Here is a 22,311-nt window from a genome sequence, read left to right as displayed (position 1 = left end):
CAATTGAGTATATTCACCTTGTTGTGCAATCAATCTCTAGAACTTTTTCATCTTGCAAAACTGAAATTCTATTCCCCATTTCCCCCCTCCCCTCCACCCCTAGCAACCACCCTTCTACTTTGTTTCTATGAATCTGACTACTTTACATACCTCATACAGACGGAATCATACTGCATATGTTTGTCTTCTTGTGACTCGCTTATTTTCACTTAGCATAATGACCTCGAAGTTCACTCATGTGCAGCATGTGACAGGAGTTCCTTCCTTTTTTAAAAATTAAGTTTATTATTTTAATTCCAGTAGAGTTCGCATACAGTGTTATATTAGTTTCAGGTGTACAATATAGTGATTCAAGGATTTCCTTCCTTTTTAAGGCTGAATAATAGTCCACTGTATGTGGGGCACCTGGGTGGCTCAGTCGTTAAGCGTCTGCCTTTGGCTCAGGTCATGATCCCAGGGTCCTGGGATTGAGCCCCACGTCGGGCTCCCTGCTTGGTGGGAAGCCTGCTTCTCCCTCTCCCATTCCCCCTGCTTGTGTTCCCCCTGTCAAATAAATAAAATCTTAAAAAAAAATAGTCCACTGTATGTATGGGCCATATTTTTTTAATTGGTGAACATTTGTGTTGCTTCTGCCTCTTGGCTATTGTGAATAATGCTGCTATGACCATGAGCATGCAAATATTTCTGCAAGATCCTGCTTTAAGCTTTTCTGGGTCTATACCCAGGCATGGGATTGCTGGGTCATATAGTAATTCTATTTTTAATTTTTTGAGGAACCACCATATCATTTTCAATAGCAGCCATACCATTTTGTGCTCCTATCAACAGTGCACAAAGTTCCCAATTCTCTGTAACTTTGTCAATGCATGTTAGTTTCTGGTTTTTTTGATAGTGGCCATCCTGATAGATGTGAGGTGGTATCTCATCGTGGTTTTCATTCACATGTCCCTAATGACTAATGATGTTGGGCATCTTTTCATATGCTTGTTGGCCATTTGTATGTCATCTTTGAGACATGTTTATTCAAATTCTTTGTCCATTTTTAAACTGTGTTGTTTCTCTGCTGTTCAGTTGTAGGAGTTCTTTATATATTCTGGATAGGAGCCCCATATTAGATATATGATTTGCAAATGCTTCCTACCATCCTGTAGGTTACTTTTTCACTCTGTTGATTGTGTCCTTTGGTACACAGTAGTTTTTAATTTTGACAGAGTAAGATTTATTTTTACTTTCCCTTTCGATCCTTGCCAACACTTATCTTTGCTTTTTTTATAATAGCCATCCTAACAGGTATGAGGTGACATCTCATTGTGGTTTTGATTTGCATTACCCTGATGATGAGTGATGTTGAGCACCTTTTTATATACCTGTTGGCCATTTTTATGTTTTCTTTGGAAAAATATCTCTTCAGGTCCTTTCCCCATTTTTTAACTAGGTTATTTGGGGTTTTTTGTTATTGAGTTGGAGGAGTTCCTTATACATTTTGGATATTAATCCTTTGTCAGATGCATAGCCTGCAAATATTTTTCTCCCGATCCATAGGTTGTCTTTTATTTTGTCGACGGTTTCATTTGCTCTACAGAGCTTTTAACTAGTATAACTAGTATACTAGTATACTAGTTATACTTGTCTAGTATGCTTTTGTTGGCTGTGCTTTTGGTGTCATATCCAAGAAATTATTGCCAAGACCAATGTCAAGAAGGTTTTCCCCTATTTTTTCTTCAAGGAGTTCTATAATTTCAGGTCTTATCTAAGTCTTTGACTTAGTTTTAGTTTGGTTTTTTTTATTATGTAAGGCAAGGGTCCAATTTCATTCTTTTGCATGTGGATATCCAGTTTTCCCAGCACTGTTTGTTCAAGAGACTGTCCTTTCCTCATTGAACGGTCTTGGCTGACTTGCTGAAGATCAGTTGACTTATATATGCATGGGTTCCTGGGCTCTCTATTCTCTTTCATTGTTCTACATGTCTGGTTGTTTTTACATGTCTGTTTTCATGCCAGTACCATACTGTTTCAATTACTATCAGTTCATAATACATTTTGAAATCAGGAAGTATGATGCCTACAACTTTGTTCCTCTTGCTGAAAATTGCTTTAGTTATTTAGAGTCTTTTGTGGATTTTAGGACTGTTTTCCTATTTTTGTAAAAAATGGTAACGGGAGGGGTACCTGGGTGCTCAGTCAGTTAAGCGTCTGACTTCAGCTCAGGTCATGATCTCAGGGTCCTGGGATCGAGCCCCGCATCTGACTCCATGCTCAATAGAGTCTGCTTGTCTCTCTCCCCCTCCCTCGGCCCCTCTCCCTGCTCGTGCGCGCTCACTGTCTCTCTCTCTCTCTCTAATAAATAAATAAATTCTTCAAAAAAATGGTAATGGGATTGGATGCATTGAATCTGAAGATTACTTTGGGTAGTATGGATATTTTAACAACTAATACTTCTGATCCATGGACATGGGATAACTTTCCATCTATTTGTGTCTGCTTTAATTTCTTTTTTTAGAGATTTATTTATTTTGAGAGAGAGAGTAAGAGCACACAAGCAGGGGGGAAGGGGCAGACAGTGAAGGAGAGAGAATCTCCAGCAGACTCCTCACTGATCACGGAGCCCAACACGGGGCTCAATCTCACATACGACCCTGAGATCATGACTTGAGCTGAATCCAAGAGTCAGACACTCAACCGACTAAGCCAACCTGCTTTAATTTCTTTCATCAGTGTTTATAGTTTTATTAATGAATAATATTCTACTGTATGGATATACCACATTTTGTTTATTTACTCATCAGTCAGTGGACATTTGAGTTGGTTCCATGTTTTGGCTATTATGAATAATGCTCCTATGAAAATCCATGTAAAAGCTTTTGTTTGGATGTATGCTCTCAATTCAACATTTTAAAGTATATTTACAAGGCTGTACAACCACTTCCTAATTCCAGAACAGTTTTACCCACCAAAAAGAAATCCCACACCCATGCAGTCACTCCCCAATCTTTACTCCTTCCTCTAGCCTCTGGCAACCACTATTCTATTTTCTGTCTCCATTGATTTGCCTATTCTGGACATTTCATATAAGTGGAATCATAAAATATTTGCCCTTTTGTGTCTGGCTTCTTTTAATTAGCATAATGATTTCAAGTTTCCCCATGTTGCAGCACATATAAGAACTTCATTCATTTTTTTTAAAAGGTTTTTTTATTTATTCATTCGAGACACAGAGATAGAGAGAGAGAGAGAAAGAGAATATGAGCAGGGGGAGAAGCAGAGGGAGGGGGAGAAGCAGGCCCCCCGCTGAGCAGGGAGCCCGATGTGGGGCTCGATCCCAGGACCCTGGGATCATGACCCGAGCCGAAGGCAGACGCTCAACCAACTGGGCCACCCAGGTGCCCCAGAACTTCATTCATTTTTATAGCTGAATAATATTCCATTGTATAAATATATAACATTTTGTGTATCCATTCATCAGTTGAAAGACATTTGGGTTGGTTCCACTTTTTAGCTTTTATGAATAATGCTGCTCTGAACATGTGTATGCACTGTTTTGTGTGGATATATGTTTTTGATTCACTTGGGTATTTTCAATATATCTAAGAGTGGTATTGCTGGATCATATGGTCACTTTATGTTTAACTCCCTGAGAAACGTCCAGTTTTCCAATGAAGTTAAACTTTTTATATCCCAACTAGCAATGTATGAGGATTTCAATTTCTTTAAGTCCTTGCCAACACTGGTCACTGTCTTTTTTTATTATAACCACACCAGTGGGTTGAAGTGGTATCTCATTGTGATTCTGATTTGCATTTCCCTACTAGTGATGCTGAGCATGTTTTCATGTGTTTAATGACTATTTGTACATCTTTTTTTGAAGAAATTTCTATTCAAATCCTTTTCCCATTATGTCATTGGGTCATTTGTCTTTTTATTGTTGAGTTGTCATTGTTCCTTTTTTTAAGATTTTATTTATTTGAGAGAGAGAGAGCATGAACAGAGGGGAGGGGCAGAGAGAGAGAGAGAGAAGCAGACTCCCCGCTGAGCAGGGAGCCCGACGCAGGGCTTGATCCCAGAACCCTGGGATCATGACCTGAGCCGCAGACGCTTAGCCGACTGAGCCACCCAGGCACCCCGAGTTGTCACTGTTCTTTATATATTCTGTATACTATGCCCTTATCAGATATATTTGCAAACATTTTCCCATTCTGTGGGTTGTCTTTTCATTTTCTTGATAATACTGTCAATAGCACAAAAGTTTTAAAAATTTTATGTAGTTCAATTTATGTCCTTTTTCTCTAAAGTCTAATTCTTTTAAAATTGTGAAATTGGACCAAAAGTAAAGCAAGAGATGAGGGACACAATCTTGTTATGTTTATACTTTAAGTGAACATATGTATATGAAGTGGTAACTCAGCAAAGAGACCACAGGGAAAGAAAGGAAGCTGTGAACAGTGGGGGTTTGGGTTAGGGAAATGAAATCAACTGTTGGATTCCCTCTTGTAGGTGATAGCTAACAATTTAAATCATTGGCCAAAAGATCAAGGTAGCCTGGATCTTAAATTATTCTAGCATCAGCATCTAAGGGAGTCAGTCTGCAGAGTGAAGTTATGGCAGCAAGGGACTCCAAACCGGAGTAAATAAACCTGTGAATGAAGTGAGAGTCAGTAACGTGGTTTGGAGTAGTCCATTCAGTTGAGAGTAGAACTGCCATCAGCCACTCAGAATACAGAGAATGGGGGAAAGAGTTGGTGGAAGGAACAGGAGAGAAAGTCCAGGAAATCAAGGCAGAATTCTAGAAGCGCAGACTAGCAAAAATGGTACAGGAAAGAGAAAAACATGAGGAATTAAGAAAATAAAGTATTTAGGGTTCATTTCCTATATACCACCCGCGATGGTTAATTTTATATATCAATTTGGCTGAGCCATGGAGCGGCCAGCTATCTGGTCAAACATTATTCTGGGTGTTTCTATGAGGGTGTTTTGGCCTGAGATTAATGTTTAAATTAGTAGACTGAGTAAAGCAGATTGCCCTCCATGTGAGTGGACCTCATCCAATCAGCTGAAAACCTGAAATGAATTTATATGCAAACAATGAATCATGGATCACTACATCAAAAACTAATGATGTACTGTATGGTGACTAACATCACATAATAAAAAAAATAAAATAAAATAAAGGTTTACCCTTCCCCAAGTAAGACAGAATCCCTCCTGTCTGACTGCCTTTGAGCTGAGACATCAGCTTTTTCCTGCCTTTATTCTAGAACAGAAACATTAGCTCTCTCTGGATCTCAAGCCAATCTTCAGTGTGGAACTATACCATCAGCTTTCCCAAGTCTTCAGCTTGCCAACTCACCCTGCAGATCTTGGGACTTGTCCACCTCCATAATCATATGAACCAATTCCTTATAAAATGTCTCTTTATATATATTTATAATATTTGTTATATAATAAATATATATGTTTTATAACAAATATAAATATATATAAAGAGACATATTATAAGGAACTGGTTCATATAATTATGGAGGCTGACAAGTCCATACATATCATATTCATGTATATACATACACACTATTGGTTCCATTTCTCTGGAGAACCCTGACCAATATTCCGGGTTCAGGGAAAGCCAGATTCCACTGGTTATTGGGAGCTCCTAAACAGTGTGTTTGCCTTCAGAGTGGCTCACACATTGGATAGGCCTGAGCTTTCAAGTTCACATTTCAAGTTTCAAAGCATTAATACATGTTACAATATGGTTAGAAAGGTAAGGAATGAAAAGTTCTAATACTGAAAGATGACAAACAAGCCTATGGTCACCATATGGATTTCACAGTGTATAGTAATATCACTTCTCAGCCTTTATTTGCTAGCCTGAAAACTACATGATGCTAGTTATTTAGCATGGCCTCACGTAACAATCTTCTCTATTTGCCTGAGTTTCAAAAATGCTCTTCTACTTTCTGTAGCTCCATCCAGTCCTTTTTCAAGTGAAGAAATCAGAACTTGCAATGGTGTTCTAGGTTCACAAATATCTGGGTTTTGTCGAAGAAGAGGAAACTGTTTGGGTTTTCTTACCAGTCGACTTCTCTGTTTCTCAGTACTTTGTTGGCCTTCCCTCACCATGGTTGTCTCAGATGGGGCTGTGCTCAAAGCCTTCCGGCCATGCCTCTGTAGTGGGGTTAACTCAAACGATAGACAAGAACACGTGATCTGATGAAGGTGTTTGATTTCTGTTTCCTGCTTTCTTTATAATGACTCATCATTCAGATGCTCCCAAGGGAGTGGTCTTCCAGAATCCTTTCATTATACCTTACTTTAAAGGTGACAGCACACTTTTCACGAGAGGGATGCCCGTATTTCTTCATAACTGCCTTCTACCTACTTCTTTGTCTACGCTAATCAAAAATTAAAGGGAGAAAGATGGATGATGTATCATGCTGCCCTTCTTTTATGCCAATAGCCTAAGATCCTGTAATGACTTTTGTGAAATTCAAATATGGCACCTAGGAAATCACGACTCTACCGGGAAGCTCCTGCTCTCTTTCTTTCCTATATATTCAGTCTTCTGTTTCCACCTCTTTTGAATGAATCAGTTTTTAACATGCAATGAAAATTCTCAAATATGTAGATGCTGACAGTTTTTAAACAATTGCAGCTCTTTGTAAAGAGGCTTTTCCGTTTTTAAAAGTTGGTATTTTTAAACACATCTTAGACACAAACTTGTTTTAAAGAGAGTTACACAGTTTTCTCACAGGAGAAGAGGAATGACAAATTTGTAAATAATGTTTAAGCATCGTCTTAAAAAACATCATCTACTACCCCCTTTGAATTTCACTTGTAGGCAAGAGTATACTTTTAAGAGATACCAAGGCACACAGTCTTTCTGCCTCCTGCTGGAAATCCAAAGAAGTGAGTTGCATTTATATCTCAGCCTTAAGTTGGTAAGTGGAACTCTAGAGCATTATACCATCTGTTTATATTTGTTTAGAAGGAAGTAGTAAGCAATTTTTCAGTGATTTTTAGCATATTTACAAGGTTGTGCAAACATCACCACTCCCAAATGCTAGAAAATTTTCATTACCCCAAAAGAAACCCCATACATATTATCAGTCATTCCCCATTCCTCCTTTCTACCAGCCACTGGCAACCACTAATGCATTTTGTGCCTCCGTGGATTTTCCCATATTGGACTTCATACAGAAGGACATTTACAATATGTGGTCTTTCTCACTGGCTCTTTTCATGCAGCATAATGTTTTCCAGGTACATCGATGTTGTAGAAGGTATCAGTACCTCGTTACTTTTTATTGCCCAATACTATTCCACTGTATGAATGTACCACATTTTATTTGCCCATTTATCAGTTGATGGACATTTGAGTTGTCTCCACCTTTTGGCTATTATTAATAATGCTATGAACATTTGTGTACAGGCATTTGTGTGGATATTAGTTTTCATTTCTCTTGGATATAGACCTAGGAGTGGAATTACTGGATCTTGTGATAACTCTGTGTTTAACCATTTCAGGAATTGCCAGACTGTATTCCAGAGTGGTTGCACCATATTACATTACCACTAACATGGGTAAGTGTTCTTATTTCAGCAACACTTGTTATTGTCTGTCTGTCTGTCTGCCTATCTATCTAACTACCTATCTAATATATATCTCCTAGCCATTATAGCCAGACTAGTGGGTATCATTTTATTTTGATTTGCATTTCCCAAATGATTAATGATGCTGAATACCTTTTCATGTGTTTATTAGCCATTCGTGTATCATCTTTTGGGAAGTGTACATTCAAATCTATTGTCCATTTTCTAATTGGGGTATCCTTTTATTGTTGAGTTGTAAGAGTTCCTTATATATTCTGTATGCAAGACATGATATATGTGATTTGCAAATATTTTCTTCTAATCTATGGGTTGTCTTATCACAAGAGTCAGATGCTTAACCAACTGAGCCACCCAGGCACCCCATAAATCTTTTAACTTTAATGAAATCCAAATTATCTATTTTTTCTTTTGTTGTTCATGCTTTAGGTGTCATATATAAGTGCCTAAATTGGGGCACCTGGCTGGCTCAGTCAATGGAGCATGTGACTCTTGATCTCAGGATTGTGAGTTCAAGCCCCACGTTGGATAGAGAGATTGCTTAAAAATAAAATATTAAAAAAAAAAAGAAGTGCCTAAATTGCCCAACCTAGATCATGAAGATTTATACCTATTTTCATCCTAAGAATTTTATAGTTTCAGGTCTTTGAACCATTTTGAATTCATTTTTTGTATATGGTGTAAGGTAAGGGTTTAACTTCATTCTTTTGCATGTGGATATCCAATTGTCCCAGCACATTTTTTTTTGAAAAGACTACTCTTTCCCCTTGAATGATTATGGCACTCTTGTTGAAAATAAATTGACCATAGATGTGACGGTTTATTTATGGACTTTCTATCCTACCCATTGATCTATATAGACCAGCATTACACTGTCTTGATTAATGTGGTTTAGCAGTAAGTTTTTAAGTCAGGAAGTATAAAGTCTATATTCTCTGTAATTCTGATCCTTCCCATGGCTGCTAAGGTGCTGGTTTTCACTGTGATTGTGGGCTGTTGATTTTCAAGGCTACCACAGAGCTGGGGAGAGAGTATGGGAATAGGGGAAGTTCTAATGACACAAAGTTCACTGTTCTTACCAAGATTAAACCATTTTTCTTGAGGAAATGCTCTCTCAATTTTTGCAAGCTTTTAGTTAATTTCTAGAGTTCTGGAGAAGTTGCTTTTACATTTTTTGGCTAGTATTCATTGCCTTTTCTTTTTTAGAGAGAGAGAGAGCAAGAGCGAGTGAGAGGGAGGGGGAGAGAGAGAATCTCAAGCAGGCTCCATGCCCAGCACAGAGCCTGACACAGGCCTTGATCTCATGACCCTGAGGTCATGACCTGAGCCAAAATCAAAAGTCAGACACGCAACCAAATGAGCCACCCAAGCGCCCCCTCATTGCTTTTATGGAGGAGGGGTTTCTCAGAGTTCCTTACTCCCCCATTCTTGACATCATCTAGATCTGAGCTTTTAGCCTCCACTACTTTCTCCTCCTTTGCACCAAAAGTTGTTGGACCAACTTGTGCTGTTTCCTAGGAATTAGGTAGATAACAATATCACAAATTATCATGTACACTATAAGCCAGCATAAAACTGTTGGGATTTCCAGATTAGGCTACGTGAGCCAGGATCCTTGTCTTTTTATGTTTTAATGTATCGCTTATCCATGAAGCACAGTGTTGAAATGGGAATATTTGTCTCCAAATTGCTGCTGGAAAATATATGTGACAAATACCCATCATTCCTGTTATGAGCTAAATGTTTCTGTTTCCTGAAAATGTATATGCTGAAACCCTAATCCCAATGTGATGGCACTTGGAGACAGAGCCTTTGGGAAGTAATTGGGTCATGAAGGTGGAGCCCTGATGAATGGGACTAACGTTGTTATAAGAGGAGACCAGAGAGCTAGATAGTTCTCTTTCTATCAAGTGAGGATACAGCAAGAAGTTGGCCATCTGGGCGCCTGGGTGGCTCAGTTGGTTAAGCGACTGCCTTCGGCTCAGGTCATGATCCTGGAGTCCCAGGATCGAGTCCCACATCAGGCTCCCTGCTCAGCAGGGAGTCTGCTTCTCTCTCTGACCCTCCCCCCTCTCATGCTCTCTCTCTCTATCTCATTCTCTCTCTCAAATAAATAAATAAAATCTTAAAAAAAAAAAAAAAAAGAAGTTGGCCATCTACAACTAAGAAGAGGGCTCTCACCAGAACCCGGCCACACTGGTATCATGATTTCCAAATTCCAGCCTTTAGAACTGTGAGAAAGAAATGTATGTTGTTTAAGTTACTTTGTCTAGGATAATTTGTTATAGCCAACTAAGGCAATTCTCAAAAGAAATATCAACTTATCCAATGAAGGACATGCTTAGTGCATTGTAAAATAGCCCATTACCAGCCTCTGGTCTATTCAAGAGAAGAAGAGAGTGATCAGGAAGGGTAACCAACAAGTGAGGATTACTTAGAAGATTGTCATAATGCTGTGCATTTCTCTCCCCACTCTCACAATCTTCAGATTAAATTAAAGGGGCTTCAAGGGAACTACTGTGAGCTTGATATGTATTCTCTAGAGTTTGGACAACAGTTGATATGTGTCCTTTGAAGTTCAGAAGCCCCAAGGAGTGGCGATTGAGGTTTACCTAAAATAATAGGTTTAAAGACTGGCTGGAGTTGTCTATGACTGTCGAGCAAAGACAACGGATTGCAGTGGGTGTAGTCTGAACTTCAAGTATTTGGTGGGGCAAAAGTATGGAGTGTTTACCATGGGACAGAAGGGGTCTTAAGGAAGATACCCAGGCTTGAATTTTCTTGAAAGGCACCTGCTGAAGAGGTATGCATGCTAAGACAAAGTGATCCTAACCATCAGAATCTAGGTGGGGTGTGCAGCCAGCCAGAGTTGGAAGCTGAGGGGAAGAAGAGCAAGCAAAGAATAATGGTATCATTGGCAAAAACTGAGACAATGAGAGAGAAAGCTGGCAGGACAGGGAGAACTTTTAAGTTTGTGTTGAGACATCATTTGTGATATTTAGTATCCTAATGATTATTTCACATTGGTTAAAAGATATCTCTGCAAAATTCTTTGTATACATTTAGTATTTCCAAAATATTTTAGGGGACTTGGCAATATTTTCATTGCGTCTGGGATGGTTCAGTAAAATGAGGAAGAGAAAACCTAAATTCTTTTTTTTAAGATTTTATTTTTAGGGGGGCCTGGGTGGCTCACTCAGTTAAGTGTCTGCCTTCGGTTCAGGTCATGATCCCAGGGCCCTGGGATCAAGCCCTGCATCAGGTTCCTGCTCAGCGGAGAGCCTGCTTCTCCCTCTTCCTCTGCCTGCCACTCCCCCTGCTTGTTCTTTCTCTCTCTATCTCTGTCAAATAAATAAATAAAATCTTAGAAAAAAAGATTTTATTTTTAAGTAATCTCTACTCCCAACATGGGGCTCAAACTTACAACCCCAAAATCAAGAGTTGCATGCTCTACTGACTGAGCTGACAGGCACCCCTAGAAAGCCTAAATTCTAATACCAGTTCCATCATTAAGTTATATGGGACGTTAGCCACTTTGTGCCTCAGTTTTCTTGCTATAAAATGCAGATAATAGCTTCTCTCCTCATCTCATATGGTTACATGATGATGAAAGAGAATACAGAACAATTTATGTTAAATTTCTTTGACAAGAATAAGTGCAAGATTTATTCCAAATCTATTTCTCATAATTAGTACATACCAGTAATCTAGCAAAGATAGGGCAGGAGACAATGAAGCTCCAGTTTGTATTCCAAGACAGAAATCTAGCAGGATAGATAATTATCTATCATATCAATAATTATAATGAAACGACCAATGTAAGTTATGACCAGTGCTCACCTGGAACAATGTGCTCACTGAGGGCGGGGATTTGGGAACTGCAGAACTTCTGCTCTGAACATTAAGAAATGACAGGACCTAAGGGGTAGAGATGATGCATCTTATAACATTGGAGAAGTTAAAACCAAAGTGTAACAATGTCCCTCATTTCTCACTTCAAAGTATAGAATAAAACTCAAGGGTTTACTTGACTCTGCTAAAAGAATCTCATCTCCAGCCAGAGGAAGCAGCTCCCCACCCCCCACCACCCCCCACCCCAAATGCAAAGTCATTATAGAAGATACCAAAAGACTTGCAGGAATTTGTTAGTTTATATGCTACCAGAAACTTGGGATGCTGCAGTAAGGATGATGGAGTTTGCCCATATGTCTGCTAGCTAGAGCATCAGGATATACTTCTATTATCTTACTTATCTGATTAGCACAAATCTAGACTAAATGCTGAAACCCTAGAAATCTCCCAGCATGATGCAAAAGAAGGAATTCAAGGACTTAGCCAGAGAAATATACTAGTGTAAATTTATCGTGAGCGACTTGCCTGCTCATCCCCTAATTACATCCTCTGAAAGGCCAGATGACTATCTCTTCACTAAAAACTTGAGACAAATTACTGAGTTAAGCCCAAATATCTTTTTGTTTTGTTGAAAAGAACGTGAAACTTTTGGAAGGGTTAGAATAACACAATAAATACTCATATACCCTTTAACCAAATACATCTATTGTTAGCAGTTTACCTTATTTGCTTTAGCATTTGTGTGGGGCTCTTTAGATACGTGTGTGTGTGTGTGTGTGTGTGTGTATACACATGCACATAATATTTTCTGAAATTTTTCAAAATAAGTTGCATACATCCTGGCCCTTTACCCCTAAATACTTCATGGTGTATTTTCTTAGAACAGAAATATTCTCTTCGGTAACCACAGTACAGGTATGAACTTGACTGAGTTTAACATGAATACAGGGGCCCCGGCGGCTACCCACACTGAGGTGAGTGTGCAGGAATCGCCCCGCGCGGCCCACCGCAGCCCACCGCAGCCCAGGATGCTGGGAGAAGCGGGCGAGGTGCTGGAGAACAGGCCCGTCAGGTCGGTCATCCGACGCACTGCACGAGTTTTCACTGCATGCAGCAGGATGACCCGCACGGGCAGCCTTACCGTCTGGTCCCATCCTGAGAACCACCGGCTTCTGTCCAGAGGTCCAGTGCCTACCCTCTTGGCATCCGCCGAGCCTGACCCCACGCGGCCCAGCCGCCGAGGCACTGGGACCACAGCGCTCAACGCGCGGGCGCACGCATCCATGCGGACGTGCGGAGCCGAGCCGTGGCTGCGTGCTTCCGGCTGCCGCGCTTCTACGAGCAGTACCAGAAGGCCTTGCGGCAGGCGGCCAGTGCCACGCTCACCGTCCTGCCACAGGCCACGGCCTTTGTGTCCCAGGACGTCATCCGTCAATTCATGGAGATGGGGCCCAAGGTGCTGGCCGTGCAGACCATCGACCCCGTGTCCTTTGCTGTGCACCCTGAGGCCCTGCTCTCCATCTACACGCAGACGCAGGCCAGCTCCGCTTCCCAGGGCTCTGTCTCTGTTGCCAAATTACTGCTCCACCTGGCCACTGCCAACAGCTTCCGGACGGTCATGAGTGGGGTCCACAGCAAGGCTGCGAGTGACTGGTGGCTGATGGGGCTGGGTGGAGAGGACCTTACCGCCATCATCATCGTGGCTCACTGCGACGCCTTCAGAGTAGCCTTTTGGCTGTCGCATGGCATGGACTCCAACGAGAGCGGCATCTCCGTACTGCTAGGGCTCACCCGCCCCTTCTCCCAGCTCTACCCCACCTGTGCACCCACGCAGTGTACAACCTTCTGTTCTTTGCTTCTGGAAGGGCAAGTTCAACTACCAGGGGACCAAGCACCGATTGGAAGACAACGTGAACCACACAGATTCCAGCATATTCAGTACAATGTGGCCTTTGTCCTCTGACACCGTGGTCCAGGTGGACAGCCTATATCTTCACATGTCCTAGCCACCTTGCAAGGAGACGCTGCAGCACGCCTTCCTGCCCGAGCTGGAGACAGTGGCCGTCAGGTCCCGGAGCTGCAGGAACCCGTGGTGCACAGGATCAACCCCGCTGAGGACATCCTGGCCTGGGAGCATGGGCGCTGCACCATTCTCTGGCTGTCTGCCTTCACCCTGGCCCACCTGGAGAGCCCCCGTGACAGCCAGTGCAGCAGCAGCATGGACGGAAGGTCTCTGGTCAATTCTAAAACTCTGACCGGCAACTTGAGGCTCATCGCAGAAGCCCTGACCCGAGTCATTTACAACCTGACCGCGAAGGGGACCCCTGAGACATGCCAGTCTTCCTGGAGCAGATGATCCAGCGGGAACAGCTGGACTTGGCGATGGGCTGGCCCACCACCCAGCCGCAGGCCACCCAGCTGGTGGACAAATCCTGCACGTTCCTCGCCATGCCGGAACACTAGCTAAGTCACTACTTGAAGGAGGGGAAGCAGCACCACATCAAAGCCGATACACAGGACCCCAAGTTTGTCTTCCATGACCAGCTGAAGCAGGTGATGAGTGCCTACAGGGTCAAGCCAGCCATTTTCTACATGCTCCTGGCCATCTGCATTGGTGCCTACCTCAGGCTGGCCTACACGGCAGTCCAAGTAAGCAAGCGGGAGCTCAGGTGGGAGGCAAGGCCTCTGTGGGAGGGTCAACCTGGCCAGGTGAGTCCTCGGCATCCCCTAGCCCACCCCCGTCCTGCCTAGAAGCAGGTGACCCCACAGGTGGGCCCTCAGGCCTTCCTTGAGGCAAGGTTTGCCCCTGACCTCACTCAAACCATCCTGCTGCCCCCAGCACTTCGACCTTCTGTACAAAACAGTTCAGGGACTGCTCCCGAAGACCAAGATGCAGTGACGTGGCCACCCACCAGTGCGGGGAGCTTTCCACCTGCCACCCCTCTCTGCTCCACACGGCAGGAAGGCAGGGCTTCACCCCTTACTGAGAGGCCCCAGCCTGGAATTACAGAGCTTTTCTGTGTTGTTCCTGAGGACTTGGGGGAATCTTTCTCCTTTTTGTCCTTTGAACTCTCTTGGAGGAGCATTTAGGTGGAAGTCCCAGGGCCAGGCCATGGACTTGGGAACAAGCCTGCCAGTGAGCCCTCAGTCCTGGAGGCGACCCCATGGTCCTCGGGGCTTGTGAGCAGAGATGACAGAGGAAATGTGCAGCCTCAGCGTCCCCGCTCCTGCCCGCGATGCTGACCAGGGACTCCCAGCTCTGTGTCTGTCCTCCACCCTACCCCAGTCGCCCTCTGGTGACTGGGGTACTCTCTCCTCTTGTCTGAAGGAGGGCAGGGCCAGCCTCTGGGTCCCCAGTTCTGGCCCCTTCCTCAGAAGCCTTGTGTCCCCCCACCACCTTGGTCAGGGCTGAGGGTAGCCAGCTCAGGGTGCAGCCTTGGATGCGTCTCCCCCAAGCCCCCATGGACGGCTGGTGCCCTGAACACCCAGTGGCCTCCCTGTCAGGCTCCTTGCACCACTCGCCCTCCCCTGTGCTTCTCACTGCCTCTGCCCTCCTGCCACACCCCAGGGAGCTTGGGCCTGTCCCCCCCTGGGGTCCTGGGTACCTTCAGAGTCCCTGGGGCAGGAGGCAGCCCTAGAGGAGGCCCCCTGGTTCCTCCGCCTCTTACCTCGGGCTCTCTGGGCCTCAGTTTCCTCACTTGTAGAAAAGAGGATGTGTTCTGGGGCAGCTGGTGCTTCTGGGTCCTGGGAGGGCGTCCAGACTGGGGGTGGAGCAAGAGCGTTTTCTGGAGGAGATGCAACCAGCCAGGGGCCGTCAGGGGTGCCCTTCCCAGGACCTGGGACCTGAGAGGAGGGTCAGGGCCTGAACCCCACAAATGAGGTGCCTCTGAAGGGAGGGGTCTGGGGAGGAGACCTCGAGGCCCTCTGAGACTGACCTCAGGGAGACCCAGGTGTTTCTTCCAGGTGTACCGATTCATTAGCAGTATAATCAATTAGGTGTTTTGTGCTGGGAGGAGGGTCAGGATGAGGGATGAGGCGCTCAGGCACCTGCCTCGTCTGCCCCCAGGGAGGTCTTGCCATCTTCTGGTCTGCCGCCCAGCCAGCCACTCCCTACTCAGAAGCCAGCTCTCCAATTGCCGGAAGGGACAGGCTCCTGGAGGACTGCATCTCTGCCTCCACTTTGGGCCTTCTGCCTTTGCCAAACCAGACTCCCCGGCAGGGCTGCCGTCCCAGCCTTCCAGGCCCCAGATGTGGGCCAAGCCGGGCCCAGGGAGGGGCAGGCATGCAGGCCACTGGTTCTCTTTTGCCTCTCCCCCCCTTCTCTGCCCCACTGGGTGGCCTGTCTCCCCCAGAGACTGTTTACTGAGTGCCCAGCCAGACCAATCACCTCTGGGGTGCTGGACACAGGGACCAGCATTAGCTCATCCTTCCCCCTTCATCCTTCCCCAAGGCAGGTTGTCAGGACCGCTGACTGTTGAGAGCTCAGGCTGGTTGTGGGGCACAGTTGGATGATCAGAAAATAGAGCCATATCGAATAATCAAAAAAAAAAAATGTAACATGAATACAGAGCTTTGATCTAATCTAACTTCCATAGTTTAATTTTGTCCATTGACCAATAATGCCCTGTCTAGCACATCTTTACTCTTGAGCCCAGGATCCAGTCTAGGATCACATATTGCATTTAGTTGTCACGTCTCTCTAGTCTCCCCTAGTCTGAAACATGCACAGTCTTTCTTCTCTGACATTGAGATTTTTGACAAATACAGTCCTTCCTTTTGTTTCAGTGCTCCTCATTTGCAGTTTGTCTAATATTTCGTCATGTTTAGATTCATATTATTATAATATGATGCTGTGTCCTTCTCAGAGCATAATATTGGGAGGCACAGGATGTCTGTCCGCCCCCCATGGGTGATGTAAATTTTGATCAGCCAATCAAGTTGTTTTCTGGGTTTTCCACTTTACAATTACTGTTTTTTCTCTAGCCACTACTAAGCAGTCTGTGGAGAGACATTTTAAGAACAGTGCAAATATTCTGATCCTCATCACAATTTCCCCCTTTTTTTAGCATCAGTTGATGATTTCCTGCCTAAACCAGTCTTTACTATGATAGTTGGAAAATGATGATTCTTCCAACTCCAGCGCTCCCTCCGCATTTGATACTCAAGCCCTCTTATCTTTTAAAACAGCCTTATTAGCTGTTCTCTCTAGGTGAGGATGCTAGGTGACATATTGCGGTCAAAATGAGCTTGCTAATCTCAATGGGGATAATTAAGGGCCTGGGCTAGCAAAGGCTAGATGGGGGCACTGACCCAACATAGACACAGTTGGGGTGACTACTAGAATCCATAGCAGGACCTGTACAGTAACTAGAAATTATAATTCACAAGGATCTTAGGCATTATATAATTGAGCAGGAGCCCTAGGACACAAATGGATGGGCAGCCCATGAGATCCTTCTATAACTGACAAAACTCCTGGTTTAAGTGAATGGAAGCCTGACTTGATCTACCACAATAATGAGTCATAACTTTCACTCAATTACCAGATCCAAGTTGATTTATAAATTTAGGATCCCATACATGAAAGGAGGCCAGATACCCTTAAGGAAGAACACCCGAAGTATGTATGCATTTTTCTCCTAGCTTCCCCCCCAGTGAACCTGCAGCCATTTTCCCTGGTGAAAAGGAAATACCCCGAATTTTGAAGAATAGTAAATCCTAGTTCTGAGTTAAACACTAATTTCTGATCAGCCAGGACACTATAGCTACCAGTTATAGACTTAGGATAGGGATTGACAAGATAAAAGTGCAGTTTTTGACCCTTGTTGGTCTCGCCATAGGCCCATTGAAACCACCAAACCCAATCCAGCAGAAATATCCTCAGTTCCTGAGGATATAAATGACATGCATATCCTAAGTAAACAACAGAATTCCCACCTGGGCTCCTTGAGCCACAGAGGCAAGGCTTTTAAGACTATTACAGAAGAAAGGGCCAAGTAGAAACTCCTGGCGCTCCAGTTCCCTAATAAGAAAGCAATACTGCCTCCCTGGTAGATAGAATTGCAGAGATAAATGTTACCATCAATGACTTGAAAGATGTAGGAGTGATGACTTAATTCATATTTGGCTACTTTAAAAGGCAGGTGGGTCTCAAAGTGACCTTAGATTATCATTAATTGTATGTCAACTCTAATTGTGGCTAGTGTTCCAAATATGATCTTATAAACACTTGGTGAGTAGTGTTGATCTAATGGACACATTTTCTCTATATGTCCATCAGGATGGGGCTTGGGTGAGATGAGTGAAGCGCTCACCTCAGACACAAAATTTAAGGGAATGTCAAAGCACTCAGTAACCAAGATAAATAATATTTTAATGCAATATTTTATAGAACTAAAATTGATGCAAAAAACCCATGATATACAAAACAGCAAAATTTTAAATAGAGACAAAACTAGCAATAAACAGAGAACACCAGAAGCAGAACACCACTGTCTTGCCCCAGTGTATGTCAACTCTTCAGCCATGTGCTACTAATTTGCAGGGAATATTGATCATCTCATCATCCCATGAGACATCATTGTGCTAGTCTACCATCGATGACATCATGTTGACTGAATCTGGAGAGCAAAAATTAACAGGTACCCCAGATGCTAGGAAATGGTGATAATTCTCCAGAAAATACAAGGGCCTGCTGACACCTCAGTAAAATTGGTGGGGGGAGCAGGTATGTCCAGTGACCTTGGACATACTGGATATCTCTCCCACTGTGAATGAAAAGTTGTTACATCATGGAGCCCCTACTATTTAGTGGACTTCAATGGATGCTGGAGGTAACATATGTCACATTTGATTGGTTGCTTCTTTCCATGTACTGGCCTACAAAGCTGTAACCCTCCATCTTTGAGAAGGCCCAGAGCAATAGGTGGTGTTCCATCTGGTCCACGCTGTAGTGGGAGTGGTTCCACCACCTGGGCCTTATCATCCAATAAATGCAGTGGTACCAAAAACATTTCTGGCAGGTTGGGATTTTATGACAACATGTGGAAAGTCCATTCCAGTGAATCACAGCAAGACGTCCCTGGAGCTCTGGAATAAACCTATGTTCTTTTAAGGAAGTAACTTTTCTCCTTTAAAACCATTACCTGTCTTGCTTCTAGTTTTTGATCGAGATTGAATTTCTAACCTATATCTTCAAGCGACCACATAATCCAAACTGCCTATCATAAATTGCATGCAGAGAACTGCCTAGCTATAAATTTAGGTGTGCCCTGAAGCATTTCATCTTCAGTGGAGGCTCTGTGTTTGGAATGTGGCTTGAACAGATCTTGCAGGTTAAAGTCCTAGCACACCTATCCCTATCATAGAGCTGTTGTTCCAGTGACTCACACCCATAACCTCATAGAGGGTTCAAGGCTTGTTTACAACTGGCTCTGCGTAATATGCCTGCAACAGGCAGAAGTGAATTGTTCCAGCATTATAGCCCTGAGGGGTATCTCTGAGGGACAATGGAGAAGTAAAATCCTCCAGGGGGCAGAACTTCAGGGAGTACTTCTGGTCCACTTTGCTTGCTTGGCCTTTAGGCCAGGATCCATACTTGGACTTGGCAAGCTTTTTTTCTAAAGGTGCAGATAGTAAGTATTTTCCGCTTTGTAGGCCACATACCATCTCTGTGGCAACTGCTCAACACCACCCTTGCAGTCAAAAACGACCATAAGTAGGATGTAAATATATGGATCTGGTTGTGTTCCAATAAAACTTTATTCAGAAAACCAGGTAACAGACTAGAGTTTGCCATCCTCTCATCTCTACCAATTCATTGGCAGAGGTTAATGGTTTGGTCAGACGGTTATGGATCTGGAAGTGAAAGTAGAGGATTGGTAACAAGTTTAACCTCTTGATTTGGGATCCCCAGAACCCTAAGTGGCCTGAAGATAGAACAATATAATATTATATAATAGTGGCTTCCTTAATAGTCTTATGTGTTTTATATGTTGCACTTAAAAATATTACTCTGAGAGGGGTCCATAAACTTTACCAGACTACCAAAGCCTCTGAAAGATGAAAATGTGAAGAACTACTTAAAATGGAGGTAGACAGTGAGAAATTGCATGTCCCAAGTAGAATGCATCCCAAAAGGCCCTAGTCTCCATTGCAGAAGAATGGTACCAGCAGCGTCAGGGAGAGCAAATCCAGAAATAGTTTCTTTTCTACTGAGGGAAACTGTCACCTCATCCATAGTGGAAGGCGTTTAGGGCAATCAACCTGCCATAAGGTTATGGCTAGTCACCTCAAAGTACAGTACTTTACGAGGGGCTCAGAATTTGTTGCTTCTACTGATAAGTTGGGTTGAAGTCCATGAGATTCCTGGGTTTCATGTACATCATCACAGAAGCAGCAGGTCTCAGATTGTTGGAAAGGCTTACTGATGATTCAGTTACGATACCACTTGGGCAATTAACACCTTGCATGGCTGGGATGATGTGCTACAGGATGTGAAATCACTCTGAACCAACTAACAGCACATAGACAATGCCGTTTTTCTCATTGTCAGAGTACGTGAGTCTGGGGTCCAGGGCCCGGGAGAGGTTAGCGGCACCTTCTGGGTTCATTAAACCTAGCCGACAAAACCTTTGTTTCCCAGTAATGATAACTTCGTCAGCATCAGGTCACCAGGTAATGGAAGAGTATGGACAAGATAATGGAAGAGTATGGACCACTTGACAGCTGAGTATAAATAAGATTGTGTTCTCGGGGATTCCGAGAAATAACTGGGAGGGGGCTGATATAGAGGAGAACTGGAGATTCCACAAGACTTGATGGAAGCAAATTGAGAGAAATGCTGTGTGTGACTTATTCTGACCACACTGTGATTATTTAGACATAATAATGGCGGTTTTCTCCATGAAATCTGTGATTTTATAGTCATACAACTAAAAGAACCATGAATTAACCATGACTTATGTTTTACAATTTATATAGCTATTTTCATCTATTTTTGACAGTTTTACTTCTTTTAACTGTTAACATCTTTTGTGTGCCTGAGAAGATAGATGTGTGCTCCTTTATCCATGTTGTACCCACCTTTACCTTTAAGATAAGAAACAACCTCAGTCTTCCTCCTATGTATCTCTTTTACTCAACTCAACTCAGTTCTGACACTATCTACCTGGAGATAGCATCAGATCCCACAGGTTAAAGGCTCAGTCCCACAAGACTGCTCCTACCCTACTTCAGATGCCAACAGCAAGCCCAGATTGTCACCTGTGCGTTGATCCACCCACTATAAATAAGATTTTCCCACAACCCCCTTCTCGGGTTCAATTAATTTGCTAGTGCGGCTCACAGAACTCAGGAACCCAGTTTACTTACTGTTTACCAGTTTATTATAAAGGGGTATGATAAAGGATACAGATGAACAGCCAGATAAAAACATACATAAGGCAGTGTCGGAAGGGTCCCAAGCACAGGAGCTCCTGTCCCTATGTAGTTGGGGTGGGTCACCCTCCTGGTGGGTGGGTGTGTTCATCAACCTGGAGGCTCTCTGAACCTCCTACTTTTGAGATTTTAGGGAGGCTTCCTCATGTAGGCATGACTAGTCATCAACTCCATTTTCAGCCCCTCTCCCCTCTCTGGAGGATGAGGAGAGGGGTGGAAAATTCCAAGCTTCTAATCATGGCTTGGTGACCAGCCCCCATCCAAGAGCCCACCAAGAATCACCTCATTTAAACAAAAAGATACTCCTATCACTCAGGAAATCTCAAGAGATTTAGGAAGTCTGTGTCAGGAGCTGGGGTCAAAGACTAGGTCAAAGACCAAATATTAGAACAAAAGATGTTCCTAGCGCTCTTATCACTAAGGAAATTACAAGGGTTTTAGGAGCCCTGTGCCAGGAACTGGGGACAGAGACCAATATATATTTTATCTATTACCCTGCAATGAGCAGGTTACTCCAGCCTGGTGTGGTCTTGGGTAACACAGATTATAATACAGTTTTATGCTGAGTTATACATATTCTCGTAGTGTTCACTCTAACAAGATTCTTAGCTCCTTGAGGACAGGGTCTATGTCTTATATCAGTGCTACTCATTTTTTTTTAATTTTATTTATTTGAGAGACTATGGACTCTGAGAAACAAACAGGGTTTTAGAGGGGAGGGGGGAGGGGGGATTGGTTAGCCCGGTGATGGGTATTAAGGAGGGCACGTACTGCATGGAGCACTGGGTGTTATATGAAAACAATGGATCGTGGATCACCACATCAAAAACCAATGATGTATTGTATGGTGACTAACATAACATAATAAAATTTTTTTAAAAATTTATTTATTTATTTGACAGAAACACAGCGAGAGAGGGAACACAAGCGGGGGGGTGGGGGAGGGAGAAGCAGGCTTCCCGCTGAGCAGGGAGCCCGATGCAGGGCTCCATCCCAGCACCCTGGGATCACGACCTGAGCCGAAGGCTGATGCTTAACGACTGAGCCACCCAGGCGCCCCTAGCAGTGCTACTCAAAGTGTAGTCTGTGGACTATTTGTTACCAGTCCATAGCTAGATAAATTCAGGAATTAAGATTAAGCATTTAAAAATGTTAAAGAAATTTGACAAGGTAAATGCCTTGGTGATTTTTAAAAATATTCTTCTAATAGTTAATTCTTACTGTATTTTATAAAAGTATTGGATCACTATGAATTGGAAATTTTTAGAAAAGAGCTTCACAGTTTGAGAAGCACTATTTTTTACACAACTTTTACTCTTTCTTATATAGGAAACCTTTGAGTTTCATTTTGAGGTCAGTCTTTACATTGTAATTAGAAAGACTGAAATACAAGTGACAATGTGGGCAAAGTGTTACGAA

General features: G+C 43.2%; 1 long non-coding RNA gene and 1 pseudogene across 1 annotated transcript in view; both read left to right on the top strand.

Annotated features, from left to right (window-relative positions):
• Positions 1 to 7,517: 7,517 nt before the first annotated feature.
• Positions 7,518 to 22,311, top strand: part of LOC144380461 (uncharacterized) — a 56,132-nt gene continuing 41,338 nt past the window's right edge. Inside the window, exon 1 of the long non-coding RNA XR_013444619.1 lies at positions 7,518 to 7,575. This is a non-coding gene — a long non-coding RNA (uncharacterized LOC144380461). The remainder of the gene's footprint in view (positions 7,576 to 22,311) is intronic.
• LOC118518840 (BOS complex subunit NCLN pseudogene) lies at positions 12,372 to 14,353 on the top strand (annotated as a pseudogene).

This window comes from Halichoerus grypus, chromosome X, assembly GCF_964656455.1.
Source record: "Halichoerus grypus chromosome X, mHalGry1.hap1.1, whole genome shotgun sequence".
Taxonomy (NCBI): domain Eukaryota; kingdom Metazoa; phylum Chordata; class Mammalia; order Carnivora; family Phocidae; genus Halichoerus; species Halichoerus grypus.
Note: the sequence above shows the minus strand (reverse complement) of the source record. Positions and strands in the feature narration are given on the sequence as shown.